Source organism: Falco cherrug, chromosome 8 (genome assembly GCF_023634085.1).
Source record: "Falco cherrug isolate bFalChe1 chromosome 8, bFalChe1.pri, whole genome shotgun sequence".
Taxonomy (NCBI): domain Eukaryota; kingdom Metazoa; phylum Chordata; class Aves; order Falconiformes; family Falconidae; genus Falco; species Falco cherrug.
In genome coordinates, this window is record NC_073704.1 from 61,047,078 (window position 1) to 61,072,478 (window position 25,401).

Here is a 25,401-nt window from a genome sequence, read left to right on the forward strand (position 1 = left end):
AAACAGACAGAATTACTCACAACAGCAATATTTTAAATTCAAATAAGTTTCATAACATATGGCATTCATGACCTAGTCTAACAAAACATTTTGTGGTTGCTTAGATGAAGCAGGTGCCTTTTTTCTGTACTGCTGGGTCTGCACCTGTATTGCCTAGAGGCACAACTCAAGCCTGCTGCCACATCAGGGACAGGCCTGGTCAAACAGATTTCATATCACAGTGCTTCATCAATAGCCTTGTCCCCTTGACAGTGACACCATCAGACCAAGTTCCCTTTTTTCCTTGCAAGGTACAACATCTCTCGGGTGTTTGAGTGTGAAAACTACTGTTATCAACCAGCTTAAGCATCATCCCCAAATACCGAGCAGACAAAGCACTACCACAGACTAACGTCAGATGTCCAATATATGCACTAAACTTTGAAGCAGTGAGTTCTTTCTTACTTCACAGTTTCTAGAGGTGGTTCAAAAATCACCCCTTTGCTGCTCTCAACGCAGGGACCCAGCCCCACTACCACAAACCTCTCACCCACAGGCGCTGTCAAGGGCAAGCTGCTGGGACACCCCGTCATCTTTGGTGACTAAAACTGCTCTCTCTGATTTTAGATGGGAGGGAAGTTTCCCCCAACGGAACGACCCAGAACATGCAGGTGCTCTTATTTTGCAATATAACGGCCCCAAATAAGAAACTCAAAGAAACAAATCTTAGACAATTCCCTATTTCATGCTTTTTCCTGCCATATCAGAAGTGGGAATATCTATACAAGAAGAAGGAGTTGACACCAGTTAAATGTGTTTTGTAAATAACTAAATTTATCTTCCCTTGCTTGTATCCTTCAATATGTCTCTTCAATATGTATCTCCTATAAATTTGCTCATTCTAGAGATCATTCCACACAGGTTTCCTGTAATTAAGATGCGATGCACATGGGCATATACACACTATGTATTTTTAAGAAGGTACTAATAAAAGTAACATCTACTTTCACATGTGTAGCCACAGATTACTTCAACATTTATTGGAGTAGACAGTAGAGCTGTCTATTATATTGTGAATTAGAGATTGTACCAAGTTATCAAATTGTTTAGTGTATTGCCCGGTGTTGGGGTACATGGCTGCCTGATGGCTTGTTCCACCCTGCACACACAGCAACACAACTGGGATCGCTGGGGCAGGAGCCATGACTTCAGATTCCTGGATTCCATGGGCATGTGGGAACCAAGCCAAAGAGTGTTAATTACTTTCCCCTTTAATGACAGGTAGCAGTCCTCTGTCCTTTGTTGCTCTCTTTTTCCAATACTTTTTGATCTATTCGTGGGAAACTCTTTTAACAGTAATGCTCCTTGGCTGGGAAACAATGAGATGTAGAGGAGAAAACTCATGCTCTTCATTACAGCAATTTCCAACCTGTCTGACAGCAATAGGAATTCAATTACAGTCCTCCAGTGGCAATAAGCTCCGTGCACTAGGTCTTAATTGTTCAACCATTAGTTTGCAATTTGCATTTGTACTGTAGTGACAGCTGACCATTTCCATCAGAAGAAGACATTTATATTCACAAAGAACTAAATACATCAGTATATGTAGCTCAGCAAGTAAACCTCCTATAATGATAAACCCGACATATTTACTTAAATTATTGTGATAATTTGCAGCTCTGGAGCCTGACACATAGCTTTTCTGTGTTATCACAACCGAGAGGTACTGTGTATTTTGAGAGGTAGTTCTATTTACTATCAATGTTGTTCACATTTTGATTCCCTCCTCCCTTAAAGAAATCAAGTGAAATTTAATAGGAAAATGTTTCCTGTATAAATGGGTACAATCTGAACGCTACAGTTCTGAAGTACACATGTTATGAATTTGCACAAGTACAAATATAGGTAAGTATGTTTGTGATGGTGCAAACAAACCCTTTATCTTTTGTACGAGTACAGGGATAGTCCCTACACGCAAGACAGATAGGAGAAACCTTATGCATACCTGTACCTAGCCAAAGCCTTTCTTAGGCAACTGGGGTCAGTCTCTTTTTGTATACACTTAAAGATTCACAAGTCCTGTTTGCTAAGCATAATATTCCTCTGCAGCAGTAAAGAGCTCATGGATTCCTTCAGAAGAAAGGAAGCATAGAGCAGAGGCGAGGGCGAGCAGAGCAGCATTGCTGCAGCCTGGTCAGAGGCAGCAGGCACAGGGCACGGCTGCAGGACAAACAAGAGTCCCTTTCTGCTGGTGCATCTACTTGCAGGTCCTTTCTGGCAGATGCAGCACACCTTCCCGCTTGTGTAGTCCCACCAGCTCTCACAGCAATGTCAGCTGTGCTAGAAAAAGCATTCCTCCCAAAAACACCACTATGCAAAGTTTCACTGGCACAGTGTCATTAGCAAGGGGTAAGCAAGTCCCTCCAAGCAGCCAATAGAAACAGCTCAGTAGGGCAGTTGTGGGGCATCCAAGGGAGTTTGTCAAACCATAATAGGTGCAGCACCAGCAATATACCATCTGCTTGGAAGCTACCCAGCGCTGACCACAGCCGGGGTGAGGAGGGGCTTTGCTGGTGACTGAGCCTCCCGATGGCTTCGGTCAGAAACTCCTGTCCAGAGTGATGTTTGATAAAGGCCTTGGTAATAATTCATTAACTCAATAGCTGGCAGCCTTCACTGCCCAGGTATCTGCTAACACCAATTTACAACCCGTGCCAAAGGAATGAGGCGGGAAGCCTGGCTGTTACCAGGGCGTGCAAGGTGGACATCACCCAGCGTACGAGCGGGCAGTAGCAGAGCAGTACATGGCTGCGAGAAGGGAAATTCAGGACTGGGAAAGCAAACGGTCAGGACTAATATTCAGTAGCAGGGGAAGCAGTCAAAATACCTGGTCTTGTATCACCTCTATTTGGCAACTTGCATCAACCTTCACCACTTTTTTTTTTTTTTTTAAAGTTATTAATTGCTGGGGAAAACAATGACAACTCGATGTCGTGTCCTGCAGGTAGCTGCTTTGCCCTGGTGAATTGCTGCTGCCTCTCACACCACCCAGCACCGCAAGGCACAGGGAGCAGGAGGAAATACCAGAGATTTCTGTCTAGGGCTAAAAACCCTTTTCCTTCCATGCAAATAACAGCCTGAGACCAGCAATCCTGGATGTTATCTGGCACAAATCTCTCAGCCTAGAGATGCAAGAGATTACCAGTCTGAGGAGTAATTCTGGCAGTGTCTATATTTACTGTTTATGTGTTCAGGATTGAGCCTGCTCATAACAACAGGGAAAATTAATTATTCCAAAGGGCTGTGGACACTATTTATGTTCTTGGTATTTGTGTCAGTGTCATGGACCAGGACAGTCAGATATGTTCCCTGGCATCCTAAATCTAAGTAGTAATTTGTTACTGACAGTTTTTATTTTATGGAAAAGCATTGTACCTGCAATAGTAGGAAAAAAGCACGAGAAAAATTTTAGAGTCTTTAGTTTTTTGGGGGTTTTTTTTGTTTGGTTGGTTGCAGGGGTTTTTTTGGTTTTTTTTGGTTTTTTTTTTTTTTTTTTACTTTTCATTCTTAGAATATATAAACTCCCCATTATTTTGATTCAGGGCAGTTTAAAACATTTTGGTTTAATTGTCTAAACTAAATCAAACCAGCTGAGCTTTCATCAGTACAAACAGGGGTTGCAGCCACGCTTCAGAAATGTTAGTTTAGATGTTTCATGCTCCTGTTTTCCTTCACAGGCAAGACAACCCACAGCACCAGGCCAGCACTGATTTCTAAGACCCAAACACTATTTTGCTTTATGGGATTATCCCTATCTTAACCTAAATTTTATTTTTAATTAGGTTACAAGAACTCAGTTAAATGAGCAAACTGGAGGAGTGAACTGAGGTAGTAGCTGGATTTTCAGGGAAACATTTTTCTTACAGAAGAGGAGGTTCAGCTCCATAAATGATGACTAGATCATAATCCAAATCCTGTTGCTACAGAGAAATAAGTCAATCACTAGTATGCTGTCCAGAAGGAAAAAAAATCCCACTGGTATTTACCTGGGTGCAGGATAAACACACCCCTAGGTAACTGTTCTAGGTTGCAGACTATTAGCAAAATATTCTTAACAGTACTAATTACATTATCACTCACACAAAAAAATATTATATTATTTCACTAACAAAAGCAGCACAGATGTGAATCTTTATGACTAGAACAAGCAATCTTTCAGATGGGCAGTAGGATACTGTGTAAACATTATATGAAAGCACTGCAAGAGAATTCAAGATGATAAAAAGGTGTAGTTTTGATCTACATAACCACTTTGAAAAGGGTAAATCTTTATCAACCTGAGGTATGCAACACGTCAGATGTTATTGTCAGCTCTCAGCTGCCTGCTCTGAGCCTGATAAGAGCAAGGAGTTGTAATGAGCGTGCTGCCAGAAATATTACAAGCAATAAGCTCAAAAAAAAAAAACCCCCCAAAAAAAATCAATGAAGCATGTACCCTTCAAGTCAGTCTGGTGAAGTAACGTCAAGTGTTATTTCAGGTGTTATTACAGCTTTGCATGCAACGTTTACCCAGACTGATTTTGTAAGACAAGCCTTTTAAGCACTTTTCCCAACCCCAAAATATACAATCAGTGTTATTAGTGAATATAAAACACAAAGCCTCTTTGGATTTTTTTTGTGTTCCTTGAAAATCATAAATCTCTTCTCCCTCCTGGTATAAAGAAAAACACAAAAAAACACACCACCACAAAAAAAAAAAGTGTCAAACTCAGGGTTACCATTTGAGACAGAAAAACTTGTATCTGTATTTCCTCCTTTGCATAAAACATAGTTCTGCTTGACTGCGCATCAAACATTTATTCCAGTGAGCTTTGACTGCAGAAGATACTGTCATGATTCATCACGCTATGTATGTTTACTAAATTTTATAAATAGTGGAAAATAGGCCATAAATGCTGCTTTATGTTTTAAATCATCATTTTGTCTAGCCAAAAATGTCTCTAGAGTAGCAGTGCTAGAAATCCAGATGATGAAAATTAAATAGGCATGTACTTTCCCTTTATATAGCAAACTTAAGAGATTTACTGTCCCATCAATCTAAGTGACATGGGAACAACAAAGAATAAGATGGTCCAACCTGCAGGAAAAGAGCCAGACTCCACAGTCTTTATCCCGAGCTGAGCTCTGCTGCACAGAACAGCACATGATCTGCTTTTCCCAGACTAGCAAGAACCAGAAAAGCTAGACTCTGCCTTAAGTGAGCTGTATTTCAACAGTAAAATATATTTTAAACATGAGTTCCAGTTCAGCGGCTGCATTGCAATGCCAGAGGGAGGGACTGTTTGCCCCCGGCTGAGCTTTGCTCCAGGCATGGCCCCAGCACAGAGGTGGGGGAGCAGCCGGGTCCTTCCAGGCCCCTCACCAGACCATCAGGGCTGTGCTAACGCAGGAGCAGACAGTGCCAGCACGCTGCTCATGTTACTCCCCACTCCATCCCCTCTTTATAGAAGTCCCCAAACCTTCAGTATAAACTCAGGGAGTTCACAGGGGGAACATCAGGATTTTAACATCCAAGCAGTTTCGTTTTTCCTTTGCTTCCCACCACACGTGTGGATTGCAGAGCCTTCTGCTCTCCACCCCTCTTGTCCAAGGGTTGTTGACATGCTGGGGACATACCCGGAGAGCAGCAGGTGATGGACCCACCACAGTGTGGGCACTGGGCATGTGCCTTGACGGTAACCTCCAGCCACCAGCCAAACACGTGCCCCAGGACCGAGCTGCCTAAGCACCACAGAAGCAGGTCAGTTAAATGCCACCAAATGAGGACAGGTTGAGGCTTATTGAACAGTTCAAAGTAATTATGTCCTACCTTTCTAACCTCACTCAAATACTTTCAAGGAAAGGGCTAAATCCAAATGCACATCAGGGGTTTGTGCAATGATTTGGCTAAACCCTTATGGTCTGGCTGCACCCGTTTTACCGAGGTGCTCTGCTCTCCCCTGCTTCAGCCTGGAAGCAAACTGAAGTGCTTGCATCAGACTCCTCTACTTGAGAAAGGTAGTGAGGTTTGTCTCCAGGGAGGAAGGGAATTCCTTCTCCAGACCAGATCATCTATAAGCCAAGAGGATCCGAGTGAAAGCCTCGAGGTTGCCTTTTGGGGTTGGAAGTCACATTGGTGCTCCTTGCCTGCCTGCCTTAGAGCACCTTTCACATGAAGGCTGCACAAAGAAGGAATTCCCATGACAGGCACTGGTATTCAAGCACCTGGTGTGAGATGAAGAAAGGTTTACCCATAGTGTTAGGAGCATGTCTGCTAGAAGCTAGGAGGTATCCCACACTACAAGTGCTATCCATCTTTTACAGCAAGGAGATAATACGCTCTGGGTGTTTGACTAGGGACTGCACATGGAGCATGTGTTGTGGTCCGTTATATATCAGGCCAGTTAAACTTGTTATCATAAGGCACAATATTCACAACTCTCCTGGGTTGGATGCTAACCAAAGTCAAGAATTCCCAAGTGGAATTATTAAAACACTTAATTTTGCACTAAATCTTGAGATCAGTTTTAAGAGCCTGCAAGATCTAGACCTGTATTAATATTCCAGGAAAAGCTGATGTAATTGCGATATAATTTTCAATAACCTACTTCTAAAGATTAAAAACCAATGCAACAAAAGCCACCCTCTTTTTCCTACATCTCAGAGCTGTGCTGTCAGCGTGTACACTTATATCACTGAGCAACATTGAGAAATTCCTGTCTTGCTGGATGAGATGTTAAAATGAGTAGACAGGCTGAGTAAGCTTAGGATCCCTCGAGAGAAAAAAGCAGCAGCTTGAATTGCCTTTGACTGTAGCTTAATTAATGTTTTCACGGAAGTAAGACCCCAGAATTGCAAAGTTTCATATTTCTTTTTATCTTTTTCCAACAGCAAACTTCAGAATAGAGTAAGATGTGTTGGAGTGCACAAATTCACATGCACTGATACAGAAAATACAAATGCTTATTGCATGTCTAGCCTTCAGCGAGCAGGTGGCAAAGGTACAGGAGATGGGACAGAGGAGAATAACAATCAACAAATGTTTAATGGATGCAAAACTCACAAGAAAGTACAGGGAAGGCTGAGCAATGCCAAGACTGTCTTTGTCTCACCGGAGGTCAAAACTCATGACTTGCTGTTTGGTTATAAAGACAAAGGGCTAACGGAGAGGTTCTCCGTTACCGATAGTTCCTTTATACCCCCTGCAGCCTCCAGCAGTTTTCATTAGTACTCTTTACCAGTTTATCAGTTTCTAATGTCATAGATTATTTCTGCATGCAATGTTTCTTTGTTATTCAAGCCACTTGTGTCTTGAAAAAAAAAATAATCCAGTGTTTGTTTTTAGTCCATCTGTTGCATTGAAGAACATTACCACGCCATCAGTTTATTGGTCTTTCCCACAGAAAGGTTGCCTGCTTTGCTTTTCCATTTATAAATTGAGACCATTTATTGAGCTTTTAGCAGACTTCTGGCATTAAAATGCCGCAGCATATATATCATAAAATGTGTGATCAAAGGAGACTAGCTCCACTAAAGTTTCTCTTCTTCTAATCTTCCGTCCTCAGGCAAAAACCTGGATGAATAGATAAATTAGTCCCACAAGATGGATGAAACTTCGATAACAAAGCTTATGCTACTTACACCGATACTCACTCAGATTTGCTAAAGTCCATTTAAACAATCTGATTAAAGAAACACAAGACTCCACTTTCTTTCAGTGTTCAAATATATTTCACCCACAAAACAAAAGCAAGATTGCATCCTGCTCTTCCTACACTTCAAAAAGACCATACATCAGTACTAGCTCCCATAATAGTTTACAGGGGGAAAGCTGTAGAGGTAGGAAAAAGTCTTGTTTCAGACGGTGTACAAAGGTAAGCCAGTAAAATACAGCAAGGCAGTGCAGGATAGTAATTTTAATACATTTGAATATGTTTCTAAAAATCAATGAAAACGTGTTCAGGAAGAATATCTGACATACTTGAATAACACGTTACCAAGGTGGCCTTGTTCATCTTTTTATTACTTGGGGAACTGCAACATTTTAGGTACCTCTTTGCGTCCTTCTGATCTTAACAGACCTAAAAACTAGTCCAGAAACTGTTATGACTTATTTTTGAAAATCAGCTAAAGGATTTAATGCTCTTTTAAAGACTGAGACACAAGGGACAGAATCATTGGACTTTAAATCCCTGCCAGCAGTTTTAATGAATAAATAAATGCGTGCCTTTTTGCTGTTACCATACCAACCTGAGTCAAGGGTGGTATCCTTTTATTCTACACACAGGCAACTCCCATCTACTGAAAATAATTGCATTAGCTTTCTACTAACTAGGTGGAAATACCTACAAATTGTCTCATGAATTGTATGAGGTTCTGCTTGAAGAGGAATGTTATGAAGGTGGGTTTTTTGGGGGATGGGGGAACGGATGACACACCTTGGGCAGGGTTATTTTTTTAAAGGAAATTGTCTAAAGCAGCAAAATGGAGAAGGCCAGGAATATTTTTGGCCAGTCTTTGTTTTCTTTGAGAGGCCAGGAGTGAGCCTCACATGTCCTGCAGGGTGGCTCTCCACTGGCTCATGCCCAGCATTCAGACTGCAGCCACCACCCAAAGCAAAACAAACAGCTAAACCAGAGGGTAAAATAATTCCTGTGCGTGACAGAACACCCAATTCCACCTTTGACATAGGAACAGTTCAGAGAGCTGACCCCACTATCACTTCAGTGTTCTCGGGGCTGGTAGACTTACAGCAGCCCATTTAAACTACCAGGATGTGTGGTCAAGGGATGCATTTCTTCCCAATTAAAAAAAACAAACCTGCAAGCATTCCTATTAAAAAATGGCATTTGTATACATATATGTACAAGCATATACACTAACTGCATTACCTAAGCAGCTTCTTGAACAAAACAGCCTCTGTCTCTTTGCATACTACAAGCTTCACAAGTACACTGTGATCCATGGGGATGGAGTAGATTTCTGCCAAAAGTTTCTAATAGCTTTCTGGCTCAACAGACTCATTCTTTGAAGTCTCATCTATATTATTTCAATAGCCTTCCCTCCGCATTGCCAGGCAGGTAGAGATACATTTTGCCAGCATGGAAGACTGGGCTTTAGCACATGTCCTGCTAATCTGTACTTTTTCCAGTGACAGACATGACTGTTGGCACAAGATGCAGAAAAGTCAGCTCTAGTCAAGTATTTCAAACCCTGGTCAGGTGATGAAGCAAAATTGTTTGAGGGAAAATAAAAACAAAAAAATAAAAACAAAAACTCTGCTGCCCCTGGGGATGCACCCCGAGGGCTGTTAGTCAACTGCCAGATGCTATCAGCTTCAGCTGAACCTGAATCCAGCAGTTTCTTCATCCTGGGGGTAGAGTCTTAGGAAAACAAAGAGCAAATTGCTTCTTCCAGGCTTGGATTATCTGGTTGCAAGGAAAGCTGCCACTCTAAGAGGATTTGCACTAATTACATGAAGTATCATATGAAACAGTGTTCAGAAAATAATAGATTTCAAAGCCAGAAGGTTAATAAGCACACTGATTCTGAACCTCTCACTAGCCTGAATTCCCACATAAAGAAACGCTGTCAGGATGCCTAGTAAAGACACAAACCACAATTGCTTTGTTGAAATGATTTCTTGGCAATGAAATGCTTAAGAGTTCCCTTCCGCACTCGTTTAAATGACTAGTGAAGTAAATAGCAAGATCAATAACCACGAAACTCGATCTCGTTTTTGTAATTAAGAAAGCAGAGACAGAATCTATCCGTAATTTGCTCCTAGCAATCAGGGGGTGATTGCAGTCTGCCTGCTTTATTGGGCCAGCCAGCTCATTCCTATGCAGCAGGTGTGGAGGAACATTTCCTACATAAACTCACTTTAAACTGCTCGAGTAGGTATCTGCAAACACCTTATACATGGATCTATAAAGGGGTATATGAATATTTGTCAGCTCAGTGAACACGTTAACTACTGAAATTGGAAATATGTTTGGTTTAAGAGTATGATTTATTAGAAATTTTTGAAATAACAGTTGGTTTCAGCAAAGAGTATATTTTAGTAGAACTTCGACTCTGCCAGATTCAAGAAGTGCATCCCACAGTGCAAACCGGCACCGCTCTGGTGACAGTGTGGTCACATGTGATTTTATAGCTTTGTGTAACAGAGACATCTATGAGAAGAAACTGCAGCCCTGAGGGAACACACAGGGTCAAGAGGCGATGTGATAAAAGCTTTCTCCTTTTAAAGCAGGCTGAGAAAAGCCATTTTAGCCACTGCATCAAGGGCAAAAAGAATATGTTCCCTATCCAGCAGGGGCTCAGGATGTAAGTACACAGAGACAGGCTCGACTGCACCAAATCCACAGGCCTCCCCTTCAGTCCCAGGAGCAAAATGAGCAGAATTAGTTTAAACAACTCATGCAAGGGAATCTCTATTTTTTTTTAAATGCATCCATATACTGAAATAGCAGTGAGAAATGAAAATGTCCAGTTTTCAGCAACAGAAAACTACTGAACTGGTATAAAATGTTAAACGCATACAGGTTCAGATTTCCTTAGCTTGTGCTCCTACACACCTTGAAAAAGACTAGAAATTACCTATTTTGATAAAGTCAAATTAAAACATACAATAAAATCAGAAAATTCCTGCCAATACCTCCAGCTGTAACCAAGACTTTACTTTAGGAAATAAGAAGATTGTAATCAGGAATTTTAAATCAATTTGATGAGCATCACCTATATTTTATATCTATACCTATCTCCTTGGCTGACCACCCTGCTTCACTCACAGGAGTATCTCACACACACACACCTTCCCAGTTGTATGGAGAAACAGGATCAGTTATTGAAATATCGATCTTTCCAAAAACAATGAGAGTTCTGCCATCTGACCCTGCTGCAGTCACTTTTTCCTTGCTTCAAAATTTACCGGGATTACACAGAGCTGATTTTCCTAATAGGTTTTTCCCCACAGGCAAGACTTGTGGAATAACACTTCATTGTTGCAGGGATCCACTCCCTTAATGACATTAAGGAAAAACAAGGTAACTCACGTACATTATTCCACCGCCATGCAGCTGAACACCTATGCAGTTTGGGAAGTCATTGGAGAAGTTTTTCCACTTCTTCCCCTTTTTTGTTTCCAAGTCATACATAAGTATATTACATAGTGCCCACAGGAAGGAAAGCTCCCTGGAGAACGTTCATTAATAACTGGGGAAGGGAGGGAGGAAAATGAGTACAACAGGCGCTCAGCTGCTTCCCCCATATGGCTGTTACTGCAGGTTTGTTGCTTAAAGTATAAACAAAAGCTACAGTAGAAAATACGTTGTATTACGACAAAAGAAACTGCATCCCACCTCTGGTTCTGCATTGACTTGTGTTACTCAGAGGCCACATCATCTCAGCCTAAAGGGATCTCCAACTGCCAGATCGTGTCTACATGATGAATTCCTATGCCCAGACTGGATCTAAGACCCAGGGAAGCACACAAATCAAAGCAGAGCCAGTGTCCTTGAGGAACAGTGAAACCCAAGTATTTTTAGGATGGAATCCAAAATGTACTACCGTTTTAATCTTGTTTTGAAACATATTCCATGTCATACAGTTTAGACCAAGCTGGAAAGACATCATGCAGCTATAAAACTAACCGCGAAGGCAGAGGAGCAGGACTAACAAGGCAGATGCTTTATGAAGTTGGCCAGCAGCACGTTTGCAGCTAAAATCCACCAGATGGCTCAGTGAAGAGAGTCCCCGCACGAGAACAGCGATTTCAGGCTGGCAGGGCATGACATTTATTCCACAGGCAGATAAGAAATGAAAGGCACGTGAAAAATGCCCTGCTTCAAAGCCCAGGCACACCTGCTTGCCACAGCCACGCTGATGCAGCACGGAACAGTACATGGGTTTACAAATCTGTCCTCAACACCATAAACTCCCATTTTGAAGCAGTTTACACAGAACCTCCATCCTCGATAAAGAGCCTATTTCAGGAGGTATATGGAGAGGAAAGAACTGGAGAATGTTTCCTGGCAGAAGTTACCCTGGCTGAACACCACATGCAAGTGACTCTGCACAATTTACCCTTGCGGTTTAACAAAAGTAGGGTTTGAACAACTGGCAAGGAAACTCATAATTTAAGCATAGGAACTTTCCCTCAGTATCAGGAAAGCTTCATGGGAAGAGCAGCGTGTCCCACAGGCAAGCAATGAAAAGCACTTTGCTTACAGATTCTTAAGATTATTTTATAGCAGCTATCAGCAGTTTGAGGGCATGGGTTTGAATCTCAGAGCCAATAACAAAGCATGAAAGGAAAACAGAATCAGTCTTATTGTATAGAAAAGGACAGAACAGACAGAATGAAGGATAGGTGCACGGAAGGGATTCGTTTGATAGCTTTGGAATAACAAATAACCTGCTTCACTTGGCTGCAAGGAGTAAGAGAGAATATAAATACTAAGTGAGAAAAGGACTACAGCATGGCATTTAAGGGTTTTGGTACAACCTGCACGGACTTGCATCCATTAGACTTGATGGACACTTAAGTTTTTCACTGATAGGACACCTGCAGGGAAACCTACATTACCCACCAGCAGAAAGAGGCTGCTTAGGGCATCCTAAAAGTTGATACTGAACGTAGAATCAGAAAAATATGCAAAAGAAAAGGAGAAAAAGAATCATTTTGCTGGTGTACATTTTATAATACCAGCCTGTCCAATTGGTAAATAGGTGACAGTTGTGGCCCTGAAGGCTGTTTTGCCTAAAACAAGAAAACAAGGCATAAAAATAACCCACACCAGGAGCAGAAGAGAAACATTTCCCACCCAACACATCCTATACCCATCCCTACTTATTTTTTTTGTCCTGAGAAGATTTACAACGTGTTTCTGGAAAACACATCTCAACGACTGCATTAAAACCTTCTACTTAACTGTGAGAGTCCTGTTAACATCACAAAAGCAAGTTTTGCTCATATTTTCACTTTTCTAGCTACAGACAAGCCTCTGCACTTATAATGAATGAGTATTTTTGTTCAGTGTGCTTTATTGATTAGCCACTTTATTCAACAGCATCATCAGAAACTCATCTACTTATTAATTTCAGCTTTGTAAGTTATCTTAACACACTCCCCTAGACACTAGTTCTTCCTCAGGCATATCTGTCATTTCTGTCAAGAGTACTTCCAATTAATTGGCAAGAGAACCGAGGAAGCACTGACTTTGTGGAAAAACTACATTGGCATGGATTTATGAATTGCACTAGAGATATATAAAATAATGAACAGCAGAACAGAGGTAAATTGGTGCTCGTTGCACCATGTCAGCATGGATACAGCTTACAAGAAATTAAATGCAACACAAAGAAAACTTTGAAAAGAAACAGCACATGCACAATGCAAACTCTGACTGAAGGGCTCATATGCACATCATGGCAGTGGGGGCAGGAGTTCAGAAAGATTACAAGCATTAGGCAGTAGCAACTAAGTGGAGAGAAAGAACCAGGGTTTATCTATTCTGAGAACAGGCACACTATATTATTTTTGTTGTTTCATCCATTTTACACAGTTGCAGTGAGCAGAATAAGCAGCTTATAAAGCACTGTATATGTGCAGGGCCACAAAGTTTGTTCAAATACCATTCCCAGCTGAACCACACACACTGAACATGTGGCCAGCTCAGTGCTATTACACTCAGTAGTATTTACTTGTAGTCCTTAAGACTAGTTAAGTCCTTAAAACTAGGTCAAGCTTAAGACCCGACCACAAGCCAAAGTTCAGCACTTATCTCAGTATGCCAGCTCCTGTGGACATAAGGCAGAGGCATGTAAGGCTAAAAGACTGGGTAGAGCACCTGAGCATGCTGGCATGCACAGCATCATCCTGATGAGCCAGGGACAGAGCTGGGACCAGGCTCCTCCGCTGCTCCTTCGCAGCTAAGCAGTCCCAATAAACCCCACAGCTGCAGAGACCCAGCAAATCCCAGCAAAGCAACAGCAGAAAGGCTAGGAGCACAGTGGCAGTAGCCTCCAACAGCAGCTCGCATTGCGCACTTATTTTCAGTCCAACTCAGGCTCCTGCAGCTAATCTGTGTTTGAAAACGCTGTTCAGACTCATGGTAATAGATTACAGGTGCCAGAACCTAGATCAGCCCTGCTCCCACTGCCTCAGCTCTGCTCCATCACCCCACTTGGAAAGGGGCAGAGAGCAACCCAGCACAGCCTCACAGACAAGGTGACATCCTACTTTTGATACGACATTTTCATCTTCAAACATGAATGCAAGTTACCGAATTCCTTGACAATAAATACTCATGACGTAGCAGTAAGTTCAATGAATCTCTGGCAGGTCTCAGTCAGATATTATGGCTGTTAAACTTCACATATCAAAACATCTAAATACTTGAATACAGCTAAAAACACTTCCAAGAGTCATTGAAACCTGGCTTGGGACTCTATTTACTGATTCCCATTGAAGCGTTGGCAGGTTGACTAAGCATCACAACCTATGAGAGAGAAATCAAGCTTTTTGAGTCTTCAGAGTGAGATCTGTTCAGATTTCTAGACTTCTATTTCATTAAAATAATACCTTTTATTGTTAAAGGTAGATATTTACACTTGGAAGTATGCCTTTCTGAGGTAAACTTTGAAAAAAAGAAAACATTAAGACTTTTTAATGACAACAGCACTAGAAAAATAATGCATAAGTTATGCATGGTTCATATGTCTATGTTCTGACTGTTATCTGCTGACTATTGGAATATCTGGAAAGGAGGAAGCAACCAGTTTACCTGCAGAGCTATTGCTGTACATGTACACATGATTTACTACAGGCACTGTGATAAAAACAGTAAAAGCAAAATCAAGGAACAAGAAGAGAGAACAAAAAAAAAAAAAAAGGTAGCTATTAACTATTCAGGGGAACTTTTAAGCCAGGAAATGCTCTTCTATATGCATCTGTGTATTTTGAATAGAAAGATCTATTGAATCTTTCGATTTTCAGCATCACACTGTAGGAGTCAAGATGTTTTTTATGTCACACACATAATTTGTATTTGCATAAAATTGACCTAGGGTATCACAGTTAAGAGGGCTAAATTATGGCAGCGTAGGGAGGTGGCCCTCTACAACACTTGATGGATGAAAACCTGTAAAACAGTTGACAGCTGGATAACAATCTTTTTCTTGTGCAGCATCATTGTATCATCCCCAGCTGCTTTGTGAAGTAGCTTTTAGAACTGGCTATGCATTGCAAATGCTGTAACGCTTCCCAGGCTGTTAACCCTCTAATTTACTTACTCATCGAGCATCATCAATGAATGCTGGAACACATTGCTTTGAGAATTTAGAAAGTTAATTATGAGCCTGAATAATTCCCCCACCAAATCTAGAAAGTTAATAAAAAAGAAAGCAAAAAATACCTTTTCGTAATGCCCATTTTACAGGCACCTTTTAACAGAGGCAAGCATAGGAATATTATTCTATTTGATTTCATTCCTACTTTATGCTGGCTCAAACAGCTCTTGTATGCTCCCTGCATCTGAGAAAAACAACGTGGGAACACCGGACTGAGAGGGGCTTGGGCCCTGGAGTCCTCAGCAGGCAACTTGTATTATTACTTCTACAAATTAAGCTTACATTAAAATCGTGTTGGGGAACCTTATTCCAGAGCCTCATTTCTCAAAAGTTATTAATTCTTTCAGAAAACCCAAAGTTAAATGTAAGTGATCGATAAGAAGATGTAGGATTGCAACAGCTCCAGGGAAGACTCCTTCGATCACCCAGAGGAGCAGGGCAGCACCCTCCTCCCCACAGCAGCCCTTGTCTTCGAGTCAAAGGTCATTTTGTAGGAGCCATCAAACCTCTCCTTGCTCAGCAGCAGCTTCTACCTGCTGCAGCACAGAGGTAGCAGATGCACAGCTACCTTTAGTACCATTTTCTTCCCCAACACAAGTCTCTGCTTCTTTAAAGTTACATTTTTAGTAAAGACAACACGATGAAAGCCTGAAATTAATCAGCTTCCAACTTGAGAAACCCAAACATTCATGCAGACTAAATCTAACAAGCAAACACCTGATAAACTTAAATTTATATCACTAATCAACATTCCTTGTTACCATTAAGCCCATGCTCCCACCCTGGAAACACACAGGGAACTGTTAGCCTATTTTCAGCAATACTGGTATTTCCATACACCAGACAAAGGTGTAAAGCACCTTCTTCTTTTTGTGAAAAATACTTTTGTGCTCCTGGTAGCACTTGAAATAATTCAGGAACATTTAAGGTCTACAACATACAATACATTAAACACCCATAAGAACCCACAGAGGCAAGAAAATTTTGCATCCCATTTGAAAAATATACCAAATTGCAGTATCACAGTACTTACCATCCTCTAATAATGTTTTAAATCGAGTCTGGTAAAGGCTTTTGTTTAAAAGCAACACTTACTCAGCCACTGTTTCTTAACAGGAAGGGACCTCAGACCAGGTCTTTGAAAGAGGCTTGCCTTTCCCTACAGCAAGCTCTCTGCCATGACCAAAGTTCCTTCATGCTAAAGTAAGGCTTCACCAGAACACAGTCCAAAATAATTCACTATTTAAGTAGAAGAAACTCAAGAGCATCTAGATCAGAAGAACTCCTAACAAACAACTAGCTTGCTCACCTGGTCCATGCAAGCAGGTCAGTGTCTCCAAGCTTGGCAACATGCTCAACATCCAAGTAAGCACCAGGCCCAGACCCATCCTACATCACTCAAAAGTAGGCTCTTCCACAGAGCCTGCTGACGTTGCTTTTGAAGCACCATGCCACAGTTACCAACACCCAGAAAAAAATACCTGCAAGCCCTCCCCAGGACACCTGCCTTGCCAGAATTAATCACAGCTGTCTTCTCCAAGCTAAAGGACACCTGAAGGGCTTTTTTTTTCTTTTTTCTTTTTTTATCTTGGGTGCCCCGCCTTTAAAACCTCCAACTCAGAATATCAAAAAAGCATAGTTCAACAATTTGCTTTCTGCAATATAAGTATGTTGTTGCTTTTTTTCCTGTGGATAAGCTGAGGTTTTGTAGATTGTTTCTTGCTAGATGAGGTTAATGGAAATCCTTAAAAACTGTGTGCCCTTCTAGGTGCAATGTGCTCAAAGTGTTGGAAAGTGTCTTGGGAATGGTTATTGAAATAACATCTTGGCAATACTTATGCTGTATGTAAAGCATATAGCTGTGCTTCTTAGTTCACTCACACTGAGGCTTCAAAAGTCTTGTCAAGCAGAAGGGTAGGGCAATGTAGTTATTTTGAAAAATAAATGCGCTCTTAAGGGAAAAAGAAAGCACCAATCCATTGAGCATCAGATAGTTTAGTCCTCCTGTTCCCAATTACTGAAGCTGCAATGTGGTTGAGGAACACAGGACCATGGTACGGCTTTGAGAACTTATTTAGAAACCCAGTAACCTGCAAAAGCACTGGTACTTTGAGGGAAAGTTTACAAAAAACATCAGAGCATGCAAAAATTGCACAATTTGCCTTTGATATCTCCATGACACAACATTCAATATAGCAGCATGCTGCAATATTGCAAATGGCTACTCCAAAACTTCAATATTAGATGTTACTTGTACGGCTCCTTAAGGCTGATTTAGAAAAACCATAATGGCAAACCCCTGTAATTTTACTTTTGTTAGCGAGAAGAAAGCTCAGGGGCAGGAACAGCTATCTGGAGGCTGGCAAGCAAGTCAAAGGCATTTTCTAAGCTGCCACAGCCTGTTTAGTAGCTGCAGCTGGCAGATCATCAGGTCCTGATGTGCTTTAAGTAACCGATGTGGCAGCTTAGCTGGAGCCTGCTCACGTGGCTGTAGAAAAGAAAATGATAGCTGAATATTAGACTGGAAAATGACATTCTGTTTTATGGCTTAATTCAACAAAGCATTTAAAGATCTATTTAAATCCCAATACTTAATCTTTTAATTAAGCATGTGCTTAAGTGTTCTTTGGGCCACCTGACTCTATCCCTTAAAATTAAATAACACCTCTAAAAAGGGGGTGTGATGTGAAAGGTTTTGTTACAGGTGTGGTGGTGGTTTTTTTCTAAGGCAGAGGGAAGTTTGGTAGACAGACTAGGAGGAGGATGATAAGTTGCAATAAAAGCACATAAATGAATAATTGAATTAAGCTTTCGGTACCTCAAGGGAAATCACCAGAAAGGTTTTCCCACTGAGTTTACTGCATGTTTAGAGACTGTAATACTCCCTTCCCTTGCCCATTGAAGGAAAGCAGGATACTCAGTTCTCGGCTTTTGCACCTTGTGTCCTTCCAGTGTTGCTAATGCAGCGAAGCCCCAGCCCACTCTGCCTCTGGTTGGCAGGCAGGTGCAGGGAACCTGTGGGGGTGATATTTTCCTGATGTACAATTAGAGCCAGCAGGCTGCAAACAGATGGTTATGCCATGGTAAAATTACTAGAATCAGATGTAAACAATTTCCATCCAAGCCATGTTTGGCTTCTGTGTGTAGAAGAAAAAGGAAAAACTGGAATGCAGCCCAAATCAGGCTGGACTACAGCGTTCTCAAGGATTTTCTCCACTGCGATTGCACTCAGGCTGTCCTGTGCAGGAGGGAGAGAAAAGGCAGTATTTACCCAGAGGCAACTACGAGTAATAAAACCAGTCCTGTTTGTAGGCAGGGTGGTAAATTAGAAAATATTCAAAGCTGAGAGTGCAGTTAGCTTTGCTTTCCTTACATTGCTGTTATGATGAACTCACCTAGATTTATGGGTTTAGTAACAAAACTGTCAAATTATTACCAGGAAAGGTAACACCTAGAAAATGTAGTTCTAATTTATTCTCTTGACCCAAATTCACTGTGGCAATACATTTGTCTAACTTGGAGTATAAAGTAAATTACAGTAATGTATAAGCTTAAATACAGTTCCCTGACTGATCAAACAGGAGCTACAGCAAGACAGAAAATGTGTGAAATACCCCAGCACACGGGAATGTCATCCACTGCAAACATGACTGTTAGCATTTCAAAAAGCTTTCAACTTGGTCAGCTTCTGATCGCTGCTTCTTTAATTGCCTTAATTGGGCTCTGTCCTCTGGTGTGTATTGGTGTCTTTCCCAGCTGCCAAGGAAAGTAAACCTTATCATCTTCCTGTGCGCAAATGTTTGTCTTGTGCTGCCCCAGAGCACAGCGATTTGGTCTAGTTTACCTTTATTTTTCTTTTCTGATGATTATTCTCCATGTGCTTGATTATTTTATGATTACAATTTCTACACGAGGTACAGTGGATGGTAACATGCCAGTATTTTAGGTCTTAATAGTACAAATATAGTAGAAAATCCACTGCAACTGAAGCAAAATGTCCAAAACACCCTTCAGACAAACAGCTTTTTTTTTTTTTTTTTTAATTTTGCCTTTTAGTAAAGACAGGTCTTTACTGTAAGAGGAACCTAGCAGGGTAGTTGCTACAGTTAAGAATTTTTCAAATTAAACGCTAGTGGTTTTAATATGCAATCAGTTGGGTTTTAGCTATAGAAAAATACATATTTTCCAGTATAAAGAAGATACATTAGTCTTTTCAAAGCCTCCACTGTAGCAGAACGGTTGCCTAACTCTTTGAAAAGAAATGCTAAGAAAAAAGTAATAAAGCTGAGCACCCAGACCTGCTGCACGGCCAGATCCTGCCACCTTCTGTCCAACTTCACTTGTTCTGTGGCTCAAAAGATCAAGAGCAGAGCTGAGACTGACGGCGAGTGTAATTACACCAGTTGCATTTTCTCTGAAAGCTGAACTAAAAAGCAAGCATTTTTCAAAAGACAACTCTCAGCGGCTTGCTATCAGCAGAATTCAGCAGCCAGGTGCAGGCCTGCGGGTCTCAGAGAATTAAAACGTCACAGTTTTGTTGCACGCTTATTGTAATGGATCCCCCTGGAATGCAAGCGACCCTGCCTGGAAAATGCAGCTTTGGAGGTCTGAAAGCCTAGTGGTGTGCCTGTAAGTCAAAGACGACTGCCCTCCTCATTTCTATGTTGTTTATAAATGTATGGAATCAAAAAGTAACATAACATTTTCTTTGCCTAGGATCTTGATTTAACATTCATTTACAGGAGCCATTTCGTCCTTTCACCATGAGATGGATAGGTAAATGAATAAATAAGTGTTCTTTTCTACTCTGACCTATTCTATTTTGCTGAAGTCTGCCAGAGGCTTCCAATCCCTAGAAACTCTTTTCTGGGACATCTATAAGCATGTGGAGACACTAATTAATGTAAAATCTTTACTTGCAAAAGCAGGGATACTAAAAATCTGTACCAATATTCTTGGGTTTTTTCAGATACTTCAATATTATTCAGTTATAGAGCTTCTATTTTTTTTAGGCCCTGAGATACCTGGTTCCATTTTAAGCAGAAGAAGCAAAGCCAAAAGACAATTTTCAATAAAATAACTTCTACTAAGTAGGGTTTATTTCTTAGTTGTATGAAAATCCTGCAATAATCTCAAGACTTTGTGTGCTTAACTGTGTTCAGGTATTTAAAAATCCTCACGTTAAAAACTTCAGCTCTAATTATTATGAAGACTAAATATTTAGGAAGGCTCAGGCAAACAAGAATTAAAGGCTCAGACAAGCAAATAACTTCATTTCTCCATGACATTAAAAATGAACCTGCAGGACTGGAGAGGTATGAGTCAGTTGAAAATTAATGCCTGACTTCATTCTTTGTTTACCCAAAATAAACCAGATGCTTTCCCCCTCTTCATAGATTGCTACCTTTTCTTCTATTATATAACATGTTTTTTTCCTGGATAAAAATCTTCCTCAGCCAGCCTGCACAGATCCAAGGGCAGACTTGGCTCTGCACAGGGAGCTGCTGATCCTCCGGGACGGCTGCGCTGCTGCGGTGCGTGGCGCTGTGTTGGAAGGCACCAGTGCTGCCGTCTCTTTGGGAGCGCAGAGCCTAAGGAGAAGTCCCAAACTCAGCAGTTTGAAGAAGCGAGGGGGCTGGCTCGCTGCCACAGCAAGCCCTGGAGGTCCCTGCAGGTCTCAAGCCCACCGGTCCCCTCCTCACCTCCACCCACCCCTCCTCAGACTCGCCCACCTGTAAGAGACTGCGCCGGTGAGACCCAGCATCACCATGGCAGATGTGTTGTCTCGACATTGCTATGGCAGGAAACTCGTGCCATCGCCACAGTGGATGGTCCATCTAGACGTTGTTAAGACAGGAAGATAACAGCACTGCCACCGCAGAGATGTATCCATACATTGTTAAAGGAGGAGACCGACTGACACCATGGAGCAATGGGGGAGGCTGATCCTGCAAAACTTAACCAAACCCCTGTGCGTGCACCCAGACCTGGGGTCAGGGGGATCAAGGTGGCTGAAGGCCCCTGAGGACCACCTGATAGCATTTGGCATGTACACCATTGCCGGGTGGAAGGTCTGGTTAAGCAGAACAGCTTGTAACAACTCTATAAAAAAACTGGAACCAACTAACATGGGACGGAACATTTCCCAGCCGGAGTTGGAAATGAATCGGATTGTCGGGACGCCGCAGCTCCGGGGTGGTACCTATTGCTGTGCACTCTTTCCTTACTTACTTCTTTCTTTCCTTCCTTCCTCGCTTTATCTCTTGCTCTCCCTTTGCATTCACAGATTTATTGTTGGGCAAATAAAGCTCCTTGGCTTTTGACTCTGTTTCGAGTCTTAATTCTGTTCCTGAGAATACAAACAGAACCATGCTCTGGTCTCAGACCAGCATGTGACACCACCTCACCCTGTTCTCACGGTTCCTAACTCCCACTCTCACCCTGGTCTGCTGCTAGTGACAGTTCCTGGCAAACCTGAGCCACCGAAGGATTCCGTGGCCCAGCCCCAGCTCCAGCGTTCAGTTACAGGCAGAACGGGGCAGCCAGGGCCATGGGACCTTTCACCCGTGCCTCACACCTACAACACCATCCTCAGCAACTCCAGCCCTTGACTTGGCATCACCTCTTGCAGGAAAGATATGTTTTAAGTAGTCATTTCTTTTCCGCCCTCTCAAAAGCAAACCTACGTCCCCAGAAATAGAATGTTCTCCTCCCTAGACCTTTTTTTTTCTTCTTCCTTTTTTATGTGACTTTGAGACCAGTCTTTGCAGTTTTCCTCAGTGTCACCAACACTGCTTGATCAGCTGTGCTGGATTTGAAACAGTCAGCTGTTACCCAACACTGCGCTTTTTCTCCATTTTCAGAAGCTGTTAGAACATTATTTTTACATAAATATTTATTGTGTTTAATGGTGTCTTAGAAAAGGATGCTTTGCTGAATATTTCTACTATTTTTTCCTTCCTGCTTTTGTCTGGCACTTACCCAGCCAAGCCTTCCACAAAGCAAAGCCCTGGAAATCAGTCCCTGTGATGAATCACCCTGTCTCACAACGCTCAAAAGTCCTTCTATGCCATTAAATGAGGCTGATGATCCAGATTTTCTGATATATGGTTCTGTGCTGCAGCTGAAAATAGGCGAAGTCAATAAAGTTATCCCAGTCCCACAGCATCAACGAAGGTGACGGGTGCTGGAGTTGAAACCATGAAACTGAGGTGCTTGACACTGTTCTCTTTCAGCATCTGGGGTTAACGTGTTTTCTTCTGTTGTACTTTTTCTACAGTGACTATAAAAGCATGAAGAACACACCCAAGGAATGAGGGATTACAGTAACACCAGATACCCATATCGTCTGTTATAGACAAGAGAATACTTGAGGAGGGTGGAGATGAACTTGCTTACACTTGTGGTTCTGTGGTACGAATATGGATGTTTTCTAATTTTTATCTTACAAGCGGTGTGAGTGTGCACAATGCCAGACTGCCTCGACAGGCTGCTTGCTTTGTGGCAGCGCTTGTGACTACTTTGGTGTCTGGGTTTATTCTTCTTGTGCCTCAAACTGCAGAAGAATAGTAAACAGCCTTGTTTGGGTTCGGTGATGCTGGCAGTGAGACAAATGGAATTCCTGCTGAGAAAAAAACCCAAACTTCCATATAAAGGAGAAAATAAAATTTTTAAATAGAGCAGAGACTCCTGAAGTTCACATAAAAATAACCATTGAGCAGCAGTAGACCAGGCAGCACATCGTGCAGAAAGAAGAAATCAGTTGATTTCAAATTTTAAGTTTTCCAATAAAATAACCTATATAGAAGTTTGAAAGAGGAATGTACATTTTCCTCTAAGTAATTTCTTTTTTTCTTCTACCTACAGTTCCCATATTTCAGCGGAGAATGTGTCTACTTGGACACCGTGCGTATGTTGTATGTAAGGAGGGGGTGGAGCTTTGGGATGTTTCGCTTGTAGATTTAAAGGCACGCTGTGAAGGGTGAAATGATTATATGACATCAAATATGAATATTGTTTTAACTTCATTTCTCAGGTTTCCTAGATGATAACTTAAAATGACAGGTTTACACCTGCGAGAGCGCACAGGCACTTGTACGCTCCTGGGAAGGTCACGAGCTATGCGGAAGGAGACGGGAAGGTTTTCTCCTGGGACCTGGTGATGAGAAGGGAGAGATGCTTGTCTACAGCACTGGGAGGAGAGAGAGAAATTAGTGACACAAATCAGGGTGTCTTGAAAAGCCTCTCAGTCTGGGAAGATGCTCCTCAAAAGCAGAAGAATGCTGCGGTACCTGGTGCCTTTTACTGCTGCTCAGGCTATGCAAGGCCACATTGCAGGGAAATGTTGCCTCCATTATGCATTAAATTAAATAAAATTAGACCTAACATTTAGCTGGGACTTATTCTATATTCACTCAAAAATTAATCTCTGAGCTGGTCAGTTTTAGTATTTCTTTTATGATACATCTTTAAATGTCATCATGCAAAACACGTTGCTGCTGGAACTGCTGAGAGGCTTGTTCTCAAGAATTAAGAAAGCTGGGAAGGTGAAGGAATTAGCTATTAAAAGATGAGTCCTGAAGAGGAATGCACTAATTAAAAATCTGAGGAATTACTTCAGCTGAAGTGGGTTTCTTTCCAGAGAAAAGAGTATTCTCTTTAGAAAACTGATGATGAGCTGTTAAAAAGAAATAGAGCTCATCTTGTTTTGTGATGTTTTTATTCCTAATATGGTCCCCTTCCAAGCCATTTCAGAAGCTTTTACATTTTATGGAACAAAGATATAATTTTGAAATGGGCAGAAGTATAATAAATCGTAAAAGGACTAGAATGGAGTTACTTTATGATTTTGATATATACATGAAACACAAACAATAAGCACCCCATATTTCTGAGAAGGTTACGTTCTTCAAAATGCCATCTATTAATACATATAATCTCACAGATGGGAATCTGTGCTCACAGTATCTGACTAAAACAAATGACACCAAATCCATAGTGTTTCCAGCTTTTTGCTGTTTAAACAACTGAATTTCATCAAGTTTCACTTTACACACAGGAGGAAAAGAAAGGCAAAAAAAAGTCTGGAGGTGGCAAGGATTGGTCCCAGGTGGACAGAAGGATGAGGAGCAGGTTTCTTTCACCCTCCCTGGGCAAGTGCTGGAGACAGGAGGGACCCGCTGGGGCTGTACCCACTCCTGCTCCCTCTGACGCTGGGCTGAGCATTGTTAGAAATGTAGTTTCTTTGAGCTCCCGTTTTCACCCCATGGGGCTGAAGATCCAGCAAGAGTTCCTTTCGGGAGCAGCGCATATTTAAGCTGCAAAGCAGGGAAAAAAGACAGAAGGAAAAACTTCGTCAGCTCTGCCTGCGGGCAGTGTCTGTGGCGAGGGAGAGCGGGCGCACAGGGCTGCCCAGGGATGGTCCCTATCCGAATCCGTGCCGGGGGGAGATGCTGGGGCTGCAGCTCATGGGCTGGCATGGCACATATGCCTACGGGGAATAGCCACGAGTACTGATGCTATAGGTCTCTGTAGATGTCATTTCTGCCCTCACCAGTTTCCACTGTGGTCCCCCAGTGAATAATATGGGGCGACGCTGACCTTCCTTAGGCTCTCCTAGAGCGGGCAACTTTCTGTATGGTTTACTACATCTAACAAAGACAACTTGAGCACCAAATGCCTATAACAGAGCATCGTTCCAAAATCGTACTAATGATGATCTGAACTTGAGGAGAGAAGGTCCTTACCTGGGACAGAAAATCTCAGGAAGATGGTGCTGAATGTGGGCAATTTCTGCTGGAAGCACATCCTGCGCTGCACACAAGGCCGAACAGCAGCAAAGGAGGAGGGGTGAAAATATTCTTCTGTTTTCTCACTGTATTTCATGTGCTTGTAAGGGACACTCACCACATATGGCCTCTTTGATCATCTGCCTTGGTAGTTTCAAACTGGGGGGGGTCGAAAAGAACCTGATGCAGAAAGACTCGATGCTAAGAAATTAATTGAGGCTTTTTCTTATCTGTAGCTGCT